Source organism: Corvus brachyrhynchos, unplaced genomic scaffold (assembly GCF_000691975.1).
Source record: "Corvus brachyrhynchos isolate BGI_N302 unplaced genomic scaffold, ASM69197v1 scaffold53, whole genome shotgun sequence".
Taxonomy (NCBI): domain Eukaryota; kingdom Metazoa; phylum Chordata; class Aves; order Passeriformes; family Corvidae; genus Corvus; species Corvus brachyrhynchos.
Window position 1 is genome coordinate 7,759,032 of NW_008237681.1, and position 14,636 is coordinate 7,773,667.

The 14,636-nt window shown below is 40.9% G+C and overlaps 1 long non-coding RNA gene across 3 annotated transcripts in view; it reads left to right on the forward strand.

Moving 5' to 3' along the window:
• Window positions 1-2,635: 2,635 nt before the first annotated feature.
• LOC108446210 overlaps window positions 2,636-14,636 on the forward strand; it is a 73,032-nt gene continuing 61,031 nt past the window's right edge. Inside the window, exons 1-3 of one of the 3 annotated variants that reach the window (XR_001861337.1) lie at window positions 2,636-3,202; window positions 3,917-5,624; window positions 10,851-11,011. This is a non-coding gene — a long non-coding RNA (uncharacterized LOC108446210). Of the gene's footprint in view, window positions 5,625-8,415; window positions 9,592-10,850; window positions 11,012-14,636 lie in introns of those variants that run through there. The other 2 variants (XR_001861336.1, XR_001861338.1) reach the window with 2 other exon arrangements.

The following is a 14,636-nucleotide window of genomic DNA, read 5'->3' on the forward strand; positions in this document are numbered from 1 at the left end:
GCAACAAAATTCTGAGTGATTTTTTTGGCTCAGTAGTATATGAACCTCGCTACATGCCATAATTTATTGTTTCTTCTGGTGACTGTAATGCTGGCATAGCAAGAAACATCAGCTGAGGTGAGTGGCTGGCTGACAAACCAATTTAAGAGGATGATAAGCACAGCAATGATGAGAGGATGTGCAGGGGTGAGATTTCCCCTCATCTTAACTTCAGAAACTCTGATTAATGAATTCAGTGTAAGCCTCTTGCTTTTGGATGAGATAAAGTACGAGCAGATGAGTAACAGAAGAGGGCAGTGAGGGAAGACAGTAAAGAGACTAATCTTTCCCAGCTGAGATGGGAAGGCTTTGTGGAAGGACTAATTTCAGGCCAAAAATATTATGAATAATAGAGATTATTTCTGTAAAGAGAACATCAGTTCTAAGTCTACAGGGAGGATTTCTAATAATAACACAGAAAGAAATCTAACAGAAAGCATCCTATATTATTTTTTTTCATCCATAGGATCAAAACCATCAATGTATATAGGCAAGAAGCTGATGAAATGTTATCTTCCATAATATGAATTTACTTCTTGATCCAAAGTGAAAACAAAACTCTGAAAAATATGTTTTACTGTTTCCTCTCTCTCTTCTGTATGCAATATAATCTAGCTGTGGTCCTGTCCTTTTGGTGTTTGAGGAATTCAGGTTTTTCAAGTCCTTGGTCTGCACCATAACCACTGAGCCTTCTACAGAAGGGAGCACGTGGGCAGACATGGGAAGTTCCCCCCACAGTGTCACTGTGGGAACATCAGTTGGCATTGGTTTTTGCAGAACCTGTTTGCTGCAGATGGTGCTGAGACACTTTACTAGGCACTGTCTCTTGGAGTGTGCATGCACATGTGCACACCCTCTGTCTGTGTGTGTGTGTGTGTGTGCGTGCACATGTATGTGCATACACTTGGGGATCCTATTTGCAAATGTAATCAAGCTGGTCATGGATCCTACCTTCTCTTTACATTACTTTTTTGACTTGACTGACAGTGGTGCCCTCCATGATCTTGTTGAAGACTTTCAGAGCAGAAAGGTGAACATCTTGGGTCTCCACAACCAAAGCGACTGGATACATTCACAGATGCAGAATGTTACCCACCAGGTTCAGCTTGCTGCTAGAGGTTGAAATGCCAATAGGTTTAGATGAGAGTTTCAAGGATCATATTCATGGACTTGAATGCTGGGGTTCTGCCAGATCCTTTAAGGGGCCATAAAAGGACACACAGCTCCTTTTGCTGTGCCTGCCCTGGCAGGCAGAGCAGGGCAGCAGCAGAAGGCCAGCAGTTGTCCATGCTCTGTAATTCCCGCATGCTCCCAAGCACAGGGATTGCTGTGCTGATTGCCCTTCCTCCAAACAACACACAGACACGCTTCAGGGGAGAGCATGTGCCAGGGTCCATTCCCATCAGGCAATTTCAACTCAAACGCCCAAAGTCTGGGGGGTGGGGAAGGGAAAAAAGAGAGTGTGGTATGTAGAGCTGAGCCATGCTGTGCTCCCTGGCCTCAGGGGCAGAGCATGGTCCCTGGTTATTTTACTCACTAGACATTTCCTGTGTGTCTCAATTCTCTGTCTCTTCAAGAGCAAAAGAAGAACTTCCCTGCTTTGCAAAAAATAAGTGCCTTTTTAATGTGCTACAGGAATAGGTGCTATTTTAAGTATTCACCAGAGATGAAGCCAATATTTTTTCAGTCTGCTGGGAGAGTGGATCCATGGTAAGAAATCTTTGTCCTGCAATCCAGATTCTGTCTGAGTTTCAATCTGCAGAGATCTCCAAGTATGCTGAGTTGTTTGAGTTTGCTGCTCAAGTCTGGCCCACTCTTGATTGCATTTGTGCAAAGCTGAAGCTTGAAATTGAACCAGACTGGAAGGCAAGACGGGTTCTTCTGCGTTGCTGTGCCTGTTGGGTTGCTTCCTCTCTGGGCAATGTAAAAAAGTCAACTGTATTATTTTTCCTTTTCCATGGCCAGGGCCAAAGAATGCAGGAAAATTCGCCAAGAGTGAAAAAAAAAAAATTGAGTTCTGCTATAGCTTCAGGGGTCCAGGATACTTGCCTTTCTCATCAGAGAGAGAGCAACCAGACTGATATACTATTTTCCATCAATCAAGTCAGCAAAGCCAGGCAGAGCACTTCCTTTGACATCAATGCAGTGGTGACAGTTGTAGAGTTAATGCATTCCTTCTTAATGGAATACCATAAATCTAGGTTCAATGCTGCCAAAATAATGGCTGCAGTTCTCACTGGTGAAGTCAGCTCTCTCCCTGTATTCCCATGGGCCTAAAACAGTTTGGATATAGAACTAATAGTATTATTTACTGGTATTAATAAAAATTTCTAAGGTAGTTTACAGGGATGGTTTACCTCTTCAAAGTGATGCTATTGCCTCTTGGTTGAGCACACGTCTGCCTTTTAACAATGGCATCATATTTAACATCTTCAAAAGAATTATATTTCTTGTTTGAAACCACAGGACAAATTTAGGAAGGAACAATTTATTTTTTTTTCCAGGAAGATGTTTGGATTGTGTCAGAGACTCCCTAAAGCACACACAGGTTCCTCAGGCTTAGTGTCTTATTTCTAAGGAAATATGTAAAACAGAATGCAAATGTGACAGTAGGGTACAGTGCTGATATGGAAAGAAAAAGTTCATTGATTAATTCACTAGCTGTATTATATTTGGGTACCAAGGCGGGAAAAAACCCAGGTATACCTGCTCAGGAAGTCATCAGATCAGAGTTAGACGGACACTGAAGGTTCAAATGAAAGTCAGAAGACCTCTTTGCAATCTCAGAGAACAGCTTTGCCAGTGGGGTGTGTAACCAAGAGGCCTGCAGAAGGAGGAACAATGGATGCACGGTCTGCGTCACAGGGACAAGCCCTGACACCACAGGCAGAAGAGCATCTACCAAGCATTTCCCTCACAGTATCTTGATCCTCCTCCTCCTCTCCCACAAGAATTTACTCAGCCCCCAAGGGGATGTTATGTGGGATTGTATAACTTGCTGGAGTTAAACAGCTTTATAGCACTATTCAGGCACAAGGCTTTACCTCTCACTTACAAGTTTATTTCACTCTGCAGGGACCATAAAGCAACTTTCAAATTACCAGCCAGTACTGCTGGGGCACAGAAGAAACCATTGTGGTACGAAGTCCACTGAGCATAGGCTGTAAGTGTAGCAATGCTTTTAACCCCTTTCTGCATGGGAATCTGGAAACAGATGGTAAATGCCCAAAGGATAGGTGGTGCTAAGGGGGAGGGAAGGAGGTGGACTGTGAGCATTTTGGTTCAGGTAATCTGTATTTTGGTTCAGTGCACTTCCAAAGTGCAAGAATGTGACCAGGGCTTCCTCAGAGTGCCCCCCCCAGTGAGAGCAACAACACCCCTGCCTTCCTACCCACAGGAGGGGACCTTACCAACATACAGGTGGTGACGAGGGTAATGCCCTAATGCTGCCCACCCTCTAAAGGAAATGAAAATTATTGCCCATATTTAACAGCAGTCTATTAAATCTGATGTTTGACTTAAACATCTACAAGTAATCATACAAAATCTCAGCTTTGGTTGTCCTTGCAGACCTAGACACTCACCTACAAAGCAAATGTGCAGGATGCAAATAAAACATAAGCAGAAGGTAGCCTAGGGGGTCCAAGCCCTGAAGGCATGTAACGCGTTGATTCAATTTCTGGAAGGGATTTCTTGTTTATTAAACCAACCACTTGAAATTAATTGGAAAGTAAAGTCTCGATCTTGGCACATCTAAATCATAAATATTCAACTTTCATTTAGCTCCTAAATAAAGCCAACAGTGAAGGTCAGACTTGGAGAGGGATAACAAGGCTCTCATGCTCAGTCACCTGACTGAGAAAGCTTTTGGTGCTAGCTCAGATCACAGGACACGAGTGGAGGAGGAGTGTCGCTGGCTTCAGCTGCAGACACTTTGGTCCGGGTGTGCGGAGGTTGGCCTTTGGTCCAGACCTATGAAGACATAACAGCAGAGAAGCAACACACATGAGGTTCCTCCTGGTACTGTGCTGATGTGCGTGTTTTAACTTCTGGGCCAGACAGGCTTGCATCTGTCCAACTAAGTGCATGGGCTCATCCAGACAGGCATGCACTAAATCTGATCCAAAACAAAATAAACACATGCGCATTCACTGCTTTCTAGAGCATACCGGATGTTAATAAGCAGAATAATTTGTAGTGGCTTGACTACTGCCTTTTTTTTTTTAGTTTGTGGCTAATGTATGAAGGCATTTCTGATCATAACTATGCCAATAACCTATTGTCACGTCAGCTATTGCTAACTGCATTTACTCAAACAAAATATTGATGGAGTTCTTTTTTATTGCACAGAAAAAAACTAAGTGGGCATGCTTTCAAGAATCACAGTCAGAGTACAGTATGTCTGCATTTAATTATGGGGTGGGAGCAATTAACACTTGGGCTCTGCTTTGTTCTGTATTCCATGGCTGGTTGTTGAGAAAATACAATTCTCAAAAGCTTGCCATTTAAAATGTATTTAGCCTATTTTTAGTTAGCGTGAAGGGGTTTACCTACAATTGCTTAGGGCTGTGAAGGCTGGGCTAAGACTCAGGAGACCCTAGTTCAATCCAAAGTGTTCCCTATGACAGTGGAAAAGTCTTAATTTGTGTAGAAATCTCACTGGCCTGCTGGAGAGTAATTCCTTGCTGTAAGGCAGGGATTCCATTAGCTGTAAAGTGCTCAAAATCTGAGCTACTTAAAAAACATTGGTGTTTTCTCAGGTTTTATTATTAATGTATGTCACTAATAACAATTTACATCAGACATTCACTGATAACTAGAGACCCTTAAACCAAAACATTACACAATGTGCAATATATATAGCTTTCCCCCTCTTTCATGAATTCTCTTAAACATCTAAGTCTGACCTAATTCAAAACTATATATCTCAAGTATGTCTCTTAGCTTAAAACTTATGTTTCAGACCCACTGAAAAAAAAAATTATGATACTAAAGACCTCCTTTTTATTATTTCCCCTCACAACTTCACCTTGCAACACTTTCTTAATTGCAAAACAATTTTGGCTTGAACTTCTGTGTCTCAGTCTGCTGTACTGTGACCTAAAGAACAGTACATACTCATGCAGAAATTAACTGGTCCCTTAGGAGTGCTCTTGTGCTGGAGAGTGAAGGAGGAGAAGGCAGATTTGCAAATAGCTATATTTTCTTTCACCAACTTAATTGCTTCTGTTTGGAACTTTTAAAATCTCACCTTACGATGCAGTCATTTTCAAAGCGAGCACAGCATGACTGACCCAAAAAAAATCTGTTTGCTTTTTTATTATAATTTTGGTTGTGATATTTTATTAGTGGAGGCTGCGACACCTCAGAGGAGTAACAGTCGACTGGTTGTGGCACTTCTGGCATTTCCTAGATTATACTCTGATTAACTCTGCTATATTAATAAAGACCTTTTAATATGCTTTTGTGAGAGTAATTTCCTAGGGATTTCAGGAAAGCATATGGAAAAACAAACTGCATCACACGGCATCACACTGACACTTCTGTGAGTCATCAGCAGAGTTGGACCTTTGGACCTCTAGTAGGTGAGTTAATCAACTAACCAATAGTAATACTAAGCCATCATCAATTTTGAAGATTATTACTAGAAGTATTTACCAGTTTTCATAGTTATCTGTTGACAGAGGAACAGTGAAATTCAGGTTGGGGTTTTCAGTTACCATTTATGGCTCTGAAAGTATCTTCCCATTCTCAAGTGCAAGCCTTTGCTAGACCACAGGAAATGAATGCCTTTTATGGAAAATTGTCCATTTATTTTTCTTTCTATAATCCTTGATATTTCAGTTCAAAATAAAGGTTAAATGATGACAGTGGTGGTACAAATCAGTCGAAAGGGACTCTATTTTTTTTTTTTTTTGCAGCCATGCTCACAGCATTTCTTATCCAGCAGAGTGCATAAACTGCACACAGATTCCCACATGCACACAACCCTTTGCACAGTGCTTTGATCTTTGACAGGAATCTTCAGACACCCTTTGGAATGGGAGACACTCTTGACACTCTTGTAGTCTGTTACAGTTGTGGGTATATTTTTTGGTTTGGAGTAAATGATCTAGTTAGAGGAATTTTTCTTATTCTTAAAATGACATGAATTCCTCAGAAGGAGATGAAAGTACATCATTGTATCTTTGTACTTGTAGGAATATTAGCCATTTATAACTATCTGGAATAAAATAAAAATGGAAATACTGAGAACATGATGCATAGTAAACAATCACAGACCTGTAAGACATGTATTACTCATGAATGCAGGATCAAACAGCTGCTTTTCCTGCCTTTTACAATGTGTTCCTGACATACAATTAACTGTATTTACTGCACTAGTATCTCACTTGATGTCGATTCCCCCCTTCTGTCTGTAATTCCTTCTGTTGAAAGTCAAGGATTGATCAGGGCATTTTGTCCTATAACATCTTACCACTCTTTCACAATCTCTGGGGGTCTAACTCTCCAGCAATTCCTACCCTTGTCCATGTCTATCTTCCAGGTGATAATGTGTTTTTGTCTAGTTCTCTAAAACAGACTTTTACTCCGAGCACAGGAGGCATGACACCCTGCTCAAGTTAAGGATTGCAGCATCAGGAACCAGACTTTGCAAATTGTCACCTGATTCTTTTCATCGTGCACCAGAACGTGACCACAGCTGTCTCCTCTTGGACCCAAAAGGGACAGAACTAAAAGGCAGCAGAGAAACAAACCTCTGCTGCCTTCTCTGATTACAGCTGCAGAATGATTTTGAGAAATTGCTATTGAGAAATACATCAACATATTGTTGATGACTTTGGCTTAGTGAGTGATGATCTAATTTCTGTTCAATTGACCAGCAGCCAATTTACGTTTGGATCAAAGTTTGAAACGTAGCTTGTTTCTTGTTAGGGTGAGCCAGTCATTATAAATGTGAATCATAACAACCCGTAGTAAGGGATTAATCCTGCAAGATGCTGAACACTCTGTGAGGGAGGGCAGGTGCTCAATATACCTCCTACCTTGTTCTTCACTTTACCAAGTCACACCATTTCTCTGAATCTGATCTGCCAAATTATTCATGAAGCCCTATCCTGTAGATACAGACATTCATACAGACAAATATGTTGTACCGTTCACTGAGGAAGGAAAAATTAATTATACGTAATGATCCTCATTCACACCTGCATTATTGAAGATTTAGGTCAATCTAAACCCATTGCTAACTCAAAACTGTGGGAAATGGTCTTTCAGTGATCTATTTTACCCTGGTTTCTGTCAGAGATCACCAGAATAAACCAAATGCCTTGGCCAGTCACAAACAGATCTATCCTACTTTTTTCTAAGAATAAAAAGCTGCTTTAATCAGTAGTAGCAGTTGCATGACACAAATTAGAAAATTACTGGAATTAGTTAAGATAATAAAAATAGTCTGTGTCCCTCATTAAAAGTCTTAACAAGAGTAACTAAAATTGAAAGGAACAGTTGAAAGATCAGGGTCAACATCTGTTTAATTTTTAGCTATTTTAATTCTAGTTCATGATTATTTTAGAAGCTATCCTAAAGAGTCAAAGCAGAAAGAGCAATGGGAAAAAAGCAGAGTTCTTCAGGGGACAATTCATCAGTGGATTCAACATATGGTGTATGAGAAAAAAAGCAAATAGAACAGAATTCTCTTAGTCATAAGCTAATAATAAAGTCTCTAGCCACTGTCCAGGGTAGGGTCAGGCCTTCAGCACTTTGAGCTTCTCACTGCTAGAAATCCAGCACACATGGGGAACAGGTTACTGTCTCTGGTGAAAGTGGCACTGACAAGAGCCACTCACAGTATCCCAAAAGTTCCCATTTGGTCACTCAGTGTCCCCAGGTTCACAGCACCTTAGTTCAGCACATAGCTAAGGGACTTCCATGAGGAAGAATAGCTGATGAAGGCTCTTGTGCCATCAACAGAGGCATAGATGGGGAACCTTTCAGAGGATCAGACATATTTCTTGTGGACTAAGAATTTGCTTTCTTTAGCCCATAACCAGTCCAAGGTAATTTGGCTTACAGTAGTGGACAGTCAAAAAGCTTTAAGAGACATCAAATTACCTCATCATTATGGCCAGACCAAAAAGAAGAAAGTCTGTCCTCTCCTTAGTTTAACTTCTGCCTTAGATGTTGTCTGGGGCCTGAGATCTCTGAATTCAAAGATGAAAAATGGAGCACGCTAAAAGAGATGAGTTCCTTCTTTCTCTCTGCGGACTCCTCAGGCTTTCCTTCACTATGTAAAGTAGAGCAATCCAGCTACCCTTTTTGCATTACAAACTTTGCTAATAAAAACCAAAATCAGACAATAAAAGCACACTTTCTCCTGATGCTCTGTTTTCTCTTTCTTTCCCTCTCCCTGGCCCCACCTGTACTAACACAGTCACACTTTCAGTAGCCCTTACAGAAAGCAATGCAAGCTTTCAGTTTTTATTAAGAAGGCTAAATCAGGAGTTTATAATAGTCCTTTTATACTTTTAATGTTGCCCATTTTACTGCTGCTTTAACATTCACTGCCCAGACCTGGCTTGTATTCCATGTTCCCAGATCTGAACAACAGAACACCCCTATTAATTTAACCATGTCCTTTCTATTGCTACATTTCTTAAGTAGTACAGCTGTGATTTTGTCTTAATTTCCCTAAGGTCCTTAAACATCTTTCACATCCATACCTGCAGTCACTGCCAGTCAAAGCGGAGTTTGCAGTTCCCTGTGCCTTCGAGAAATCTGCAGTCATACATTGACTTTGCATTGTCAGTTGGGAAAACATGTCCTGTAGAAAAGGGGAATAGCTAATGGGTGCACTTGATGCTTTGACAAGCCCAAGACAAGGCTCATCCGGTTATACCGGTGCTTGAAGGAGGGTCATGGCTTTTTGTACTTGACTCTCACCAAAGAACAGGGTTTGACTGTTTTCCTTCCTGATTTTGGTATCTGATTTCAAACTGCAGGCCATGCAAGGACCAGCCTTCTTTCATGCACTCATCTCTCAGGTTTGGATGCCATTCAGCAGCCTAGTGAAGATGTCAGAGACAAGGAGATGGGGAGGAAGAACAACAGAAAATCTTGTTCGTGTCGACTGCCTGCGCTTTGGTGATGGGCTCTAAGATCCTTCTTTATGCGGTTGATTATGGAGCCAGATTTCCAAAAATATTTAAGGCCTCTAAAATGAGAAGTGGTTGGGATATTTTCCAGAGCTACCTTGCTGCTGAGCTGTAACCAGTAGTACAGCTAGTGGATGTACCAACACCCAAACTTCAACTCAAACAGGAATTCAGGCCAAAAGCTATATCCAGAAAGCTCCTGTTCAGACGCTGTTCCCTGAGGTGCCTAAACTTTCACTGGGGCTGCCACTCTTTCTTGAATTTAACTCTAGACATCTACCTGTGTTTGCTGATATTCACAACCTTAGATAACTTGCCTGTCTGGACTACAATGCCTGAAACAAATATTGATCGAGTTTGGGATGCAGGCCACACCTTAGGCACACTATTGCTTAAGGTGAGTCAAAGATTCATCATGTTCTTTGTAAAGTTAGAAACCTCCGAGAGAAAGGCATTTGCGCAGCACTGCTCCTGAATGGAGATTGTTCCTGCTCTGGGGTTGTGCACCAATGTACCTCTTCACCCTCAACACACTAATCAAAAAAAACCAGTGTGGTACAGTGTGACCTCCCTGCAAGCAAACACCAAGCACCATCGTGTACCTAAATGACAATACATTAAGATCATTATCGTATGTAATATGGTCAAACTTATCATTAATCAGTAAAACCAGCAGCAGTATTATGTTCTTCCTTAAGTGACAGATTTGTCAATAGAATAAAAAAGCCTTTCTATTGAGACATGGTGACATAAATGCAGACACCTTAATGGAATATCAAAAATAACAACAGGCAGAAAGGAGATCTCTTTTACCAATAAAGAAGAAGAAAGTTCAGGTATCAACTAATTTGCTGTAAATCTGTCTTTTGCTTTTCTAATCAATTGTTAACAATCAAAGGCCACCTGGCTTAATTGAGGCTAATTTTCAGGAAGCCTGATCTGGCATTCCTTGTGACTGCTTGGCTGAAGTGAATGTAGGAATAGGAGAACCATAGCTCTAGTAAAGGAATGAAGAAAACCTGTCATTAAAGTATTTTTACACATCCATAAAACCTTTTTTTTTTCCAGTAGCAGATACAAAATATGACAATTGATGATCATTTAACAAACTAGCAAGGAAATAATGTTTTTCTTCTCCTACAGACTTTTGAAAAGTGCATGGACACATACAAAATCACAGCTGTATTCATTTTTGAAAGCTGAATGGCATCAGGCTAGAGAAGTCAATGGTTTTGTGCAACCACCATCATAAAGATATCTTCTGGCATGTGGGTCATATAAAGATTTTAGAAGATTTCAGCCTGATAGGGTAAATGAATATCCTAGACAAACACACTTCCTCTTTGGTATTGGGAAATGTTTTAATGGAAGGCTAATTAGAGCCCTAGCAACTCTGTTCTCTGCAGGAGGATCTCCTCCTGTTTGAACTCTTTACCTGGCTCCGTCTTCCTTGCAGAACCAGATGAGCAGCTCCAACACTTGCTTCTGACGGGACATGACACCATTTACAAGGGTTGAAGGTTTTGGGGGCTTAGTCTTGGGGTCATAGCAATGGTCTGACTGCACTCTACTGATGGATAAAGCCTATGTTTTACATTCTGCCTGAGTAATTGTAATAAATATTGATAGGTGTGCTTTGTTATTAATTTATTTCAGGCAGAGCATGTCTCTGAAGCTGTGGAACGACCTTGACAGAGCAAGCAGTGCTTACCAGGCATAAGTATCTCTGCTGAGGGCATGGCAAAGGCCAGGGGATCCTGTCAACACAGCTGAAAGATACTGCTACTCAACAGGAGCTTCCTTGGTGCTACAGAAAGGTAAGATATTGCTTAAAGGCAGAAATTTAAAAGTATTACTTCAGTATTTTTCAGGATTTCTCTCAAACAAGGTCGTTGAAAGATTAAATAGTACTGGGGCATTGGAACTGTGAAATGAGGCATTTCATTCCGTTACAGGGAGAGGATGTGTCATTCCTAGCCTGGTCTTCTTCATGAGGTTTGATCCTTAGATCTGGGTTTATCACCGAGCTGTTTGGGGCCATGCTGTCCATGCCGGCGCAGCACTGTGCTTACGTGGTGTGCCACAGACAGATCCTGTCTCTGTAGGTACTGTAGTACCCTGGTTGGTCTCGTCTTTTTATAAGATTAAGGCTTTAATCTCAATTTCAATTTCCTCCATAAAATTTGTATGCAAATATTTTCCTAGCTCACAGACCTATTATGAAACGGATTGCCCTCTGGGTGGTTGCCATTCAGCTTGGCTGCCTTTACTATAGATTTTACTGGTTGACATCAAGAGTCACTTTTCATGTACACACCCATCTGCAGTTGTAGCAGCAATTTTCCCCCCAACTTTGCCAGGTATTTTTGCATTTCATTAGTAGCAACCTATTTGTAGCACTTGGTTCACTGGATTCTTAGAGTAACTACATAGCTCATTTACTCGTAGTGTCACTGAGCCTGAGCTGAAACTCAGGAACACTATTTCCTCCTCCTCTGTACCAAAGAGGAAACACTTGGAGAACAGTCTTTTCAGCTCCTAGCTGTTTCTTTGTTGATTAATATTTGACCATGAAATTAGCTCAGTTGATTAGAACATGTTGCTAATAATGCCTAGGTCACAGGTTCACGCAGGTTTGATCCCTGTATGGGCCATTCACTTAAGGGCTGGACTTGATGATTCGTGTGGGTCCCTTCGAACCCAGAATATTGTGTGATTCTGAATATAGTGTGGGTTTTGGTTTTTTGTTCTAGCTGACAAGATCAGCCCCTCTGTCTTGAAATACGGGACTCATAACTCATGCACCATCTCCCCAAACTGACTGTTAATCTAAATAGCCAAAATGATCATGCTTTACATTACGGTCCTATCTGTGAGTAACCGATAAAGGACTAATAAATTTTTAATAGATGTTGTAATAATTTGTTAATTGAATATTCTAGAGTACAACAGGCTAAATGGCTTCAAATAACCATAGCATACTTTCTACTAATGTCCTTAGCAGGCACGTTTAATTTAAGCCATAATACATCACCTTGGTGGCAATGATATGTGTGTCTGTGTAGCTACACCTCTAAGTGCTTCAAATATGGAACTTTGCAACCCCAAATGTCTTAAAACAACAACACACACAAAAATCAAACACAAAAATCAAAATATGGTAGAGTTTCATGGAAGCCTTCCTCCATATCTTGTAGGTCAGCTTCTTGATGGTAGTGAGACATTTTGAAAATGGACGACTTGTGGCTTCTCACACCAAATACAACAAGAGCATTTTCTATGTGTGTTAGAGTCTTTGCAACTCCTAAGTGTTTCTCTGAGGTACATGCCACTCTTTCAGTGACAAGCTTCTGAATGCTGCAGAGAATCGTGTCAGCTGCACCCTCTTTATCTGCTAGACTTCTAAGTGTACTTTTGGCTGATAAATATAAAAAATAAAATAGTAATGCTAACAAATATCTCACTCCTCTCCAACTTCCCCCCCTATATCAGTTTTACTATAGGAATCTTCTGCATGACTATCAAGGGAGACCAAGTTGGCAATGGGTCAGAATAATATATTTCCTCAACAGAACCTATGCCAATAGACATCTGATCACACAGAAGTCTTGTATATTCCAGCCCCAGTGCACTGTCAGAGATACTTCTGCTGCTCTGCATTTCCTGTGTCTGGGTTTTTATCATGCTGCCCCATTTCACCCGAACAATGCAAATGAGCAATAAAATAGTGAAAAATCTTATCTGCACTTTTTCACCTTTAGGAAAGAGCTGGGATAAATTCTGATCCTCACTCTGAGTAGCAACTACCTCCACTTAAGCCAGCAGGATGCCACTACTTTCATGGGTGTAAAACTGGGATGATTTTGGCAGAGACAGAGCAGGGGAGACCATGTTATGCAGTAACACCTCTGTTCTGGAAAATTATCCACCATTGATAAGCAAGAAACAACTAGCCCTCACTCACTGTTGCAGACTTCCAGTGAGATTTTTGCTGATCCTGCTATTGAAGTGGTTCATTAAAAGTGACAGTGATGGTGGAACACGGGGGCAATCATGGTAGTGTTCTGCAAAAACACCTCGGAGAGCACCTCAGCATGCGCACTTCAGCATAACCAATGGAAGGGTTTTTCTGTGATGAAAAAAGACAACTGCTGCATTTTCAGTCCATTCCAATAATGTGCTTCATTCTAATCAGAAGAAGTTTATACTAAACAAATGCTCACTTTCTTCACTTCCATTTTCGCATCAGTCACTGTCAGCTTGATATAGAAAATATGGCTGTTAATAGCTTGCAGTGGAGCAAACATTTGCATAACTGTTACCTCAGAGCCCATAACTCCGAGCTAATTGGCTGATGGTGATTAAAATGATTAAGTGACTGTAATTTATATGATTAACCAATTAAGCCATTCTCCTGTGATTGGCCCAGGGTAGGGTCTGGGATGTGAGCTTGTTTCCCAGCATGCATGCCGGCAGTGCATGATATTAAACATTCTTTTAAATACTTGCTGTTGTTCCTGCCAACAGCACTCAAGGTGCTTTAAAGGTATTTTAATTACTCCATATCATTTGTGTAGCACAGAGAGTCATAAGTTGAAGGCAACCCATGAATTATTAACAAAATAAATCTAGCACTGACTAGGATAACACAGAATTACCGAAGGCAGTAAATAGGGCAGCGAATTTGATCATCCAGAACTGATGGATGACTGACTGGTGTAAATACAAGCAATATCACTGCCTTGAACAGAAGTTATGCTGATTTATCCCAGCATGACATTCAGGTTCTGATCCTTGGAAACTGAAAGTTCACCAGCCGGTCTGAAAAAAAAGGTGGACAGAATTAACTGCAAATCCTTCTAGGTAAAAGAAGCAACTGACTTGGTTAATTTGTAACCAAGTCCATTAGGAGTGCATTTGCCAAGGGAGTGAATGTTGTTTGAGTGCGCTCTGGTTCTTGAAAGAACAAGGCAGGTGGGCAGGAAGCAATAATTAAGCATATTCTCTGTTAATCTCCTGCTAGGTACACTGAAGGGAAATCTTGCTGTGGTTTCATCCCCCCTTTCCTTCCCCCTACCACTTTCCTGTGGGTTGCTGTTACAAAACAAGGGACTGCTCCATTTCCAGTTTTTTCTCCTCTCACCTCCTACCAGCAGACAATTTAATTCCATGCTTCCTGAGGCGAAACACATCACCTTCATTCACTTTACTTTCAATTTCAGCTGCTGTGTGTCCAGAAACTTTGAATCAGTTGCCAGTCAGCTTGGGCCCTCAGTTCTGATTCTACAGCATAGTAGTCTTGTAAGAGATGAGAGCAATATGCTTTTCTTTTCAACCTACCAGTGATTTGCTTTGTGTTTTCTGATCTTTCTTGACTGATAATTAAATGTCAACATAATATAGATGGCTAGTATTTTACTGTCATGTGGGTTAACTACTTCC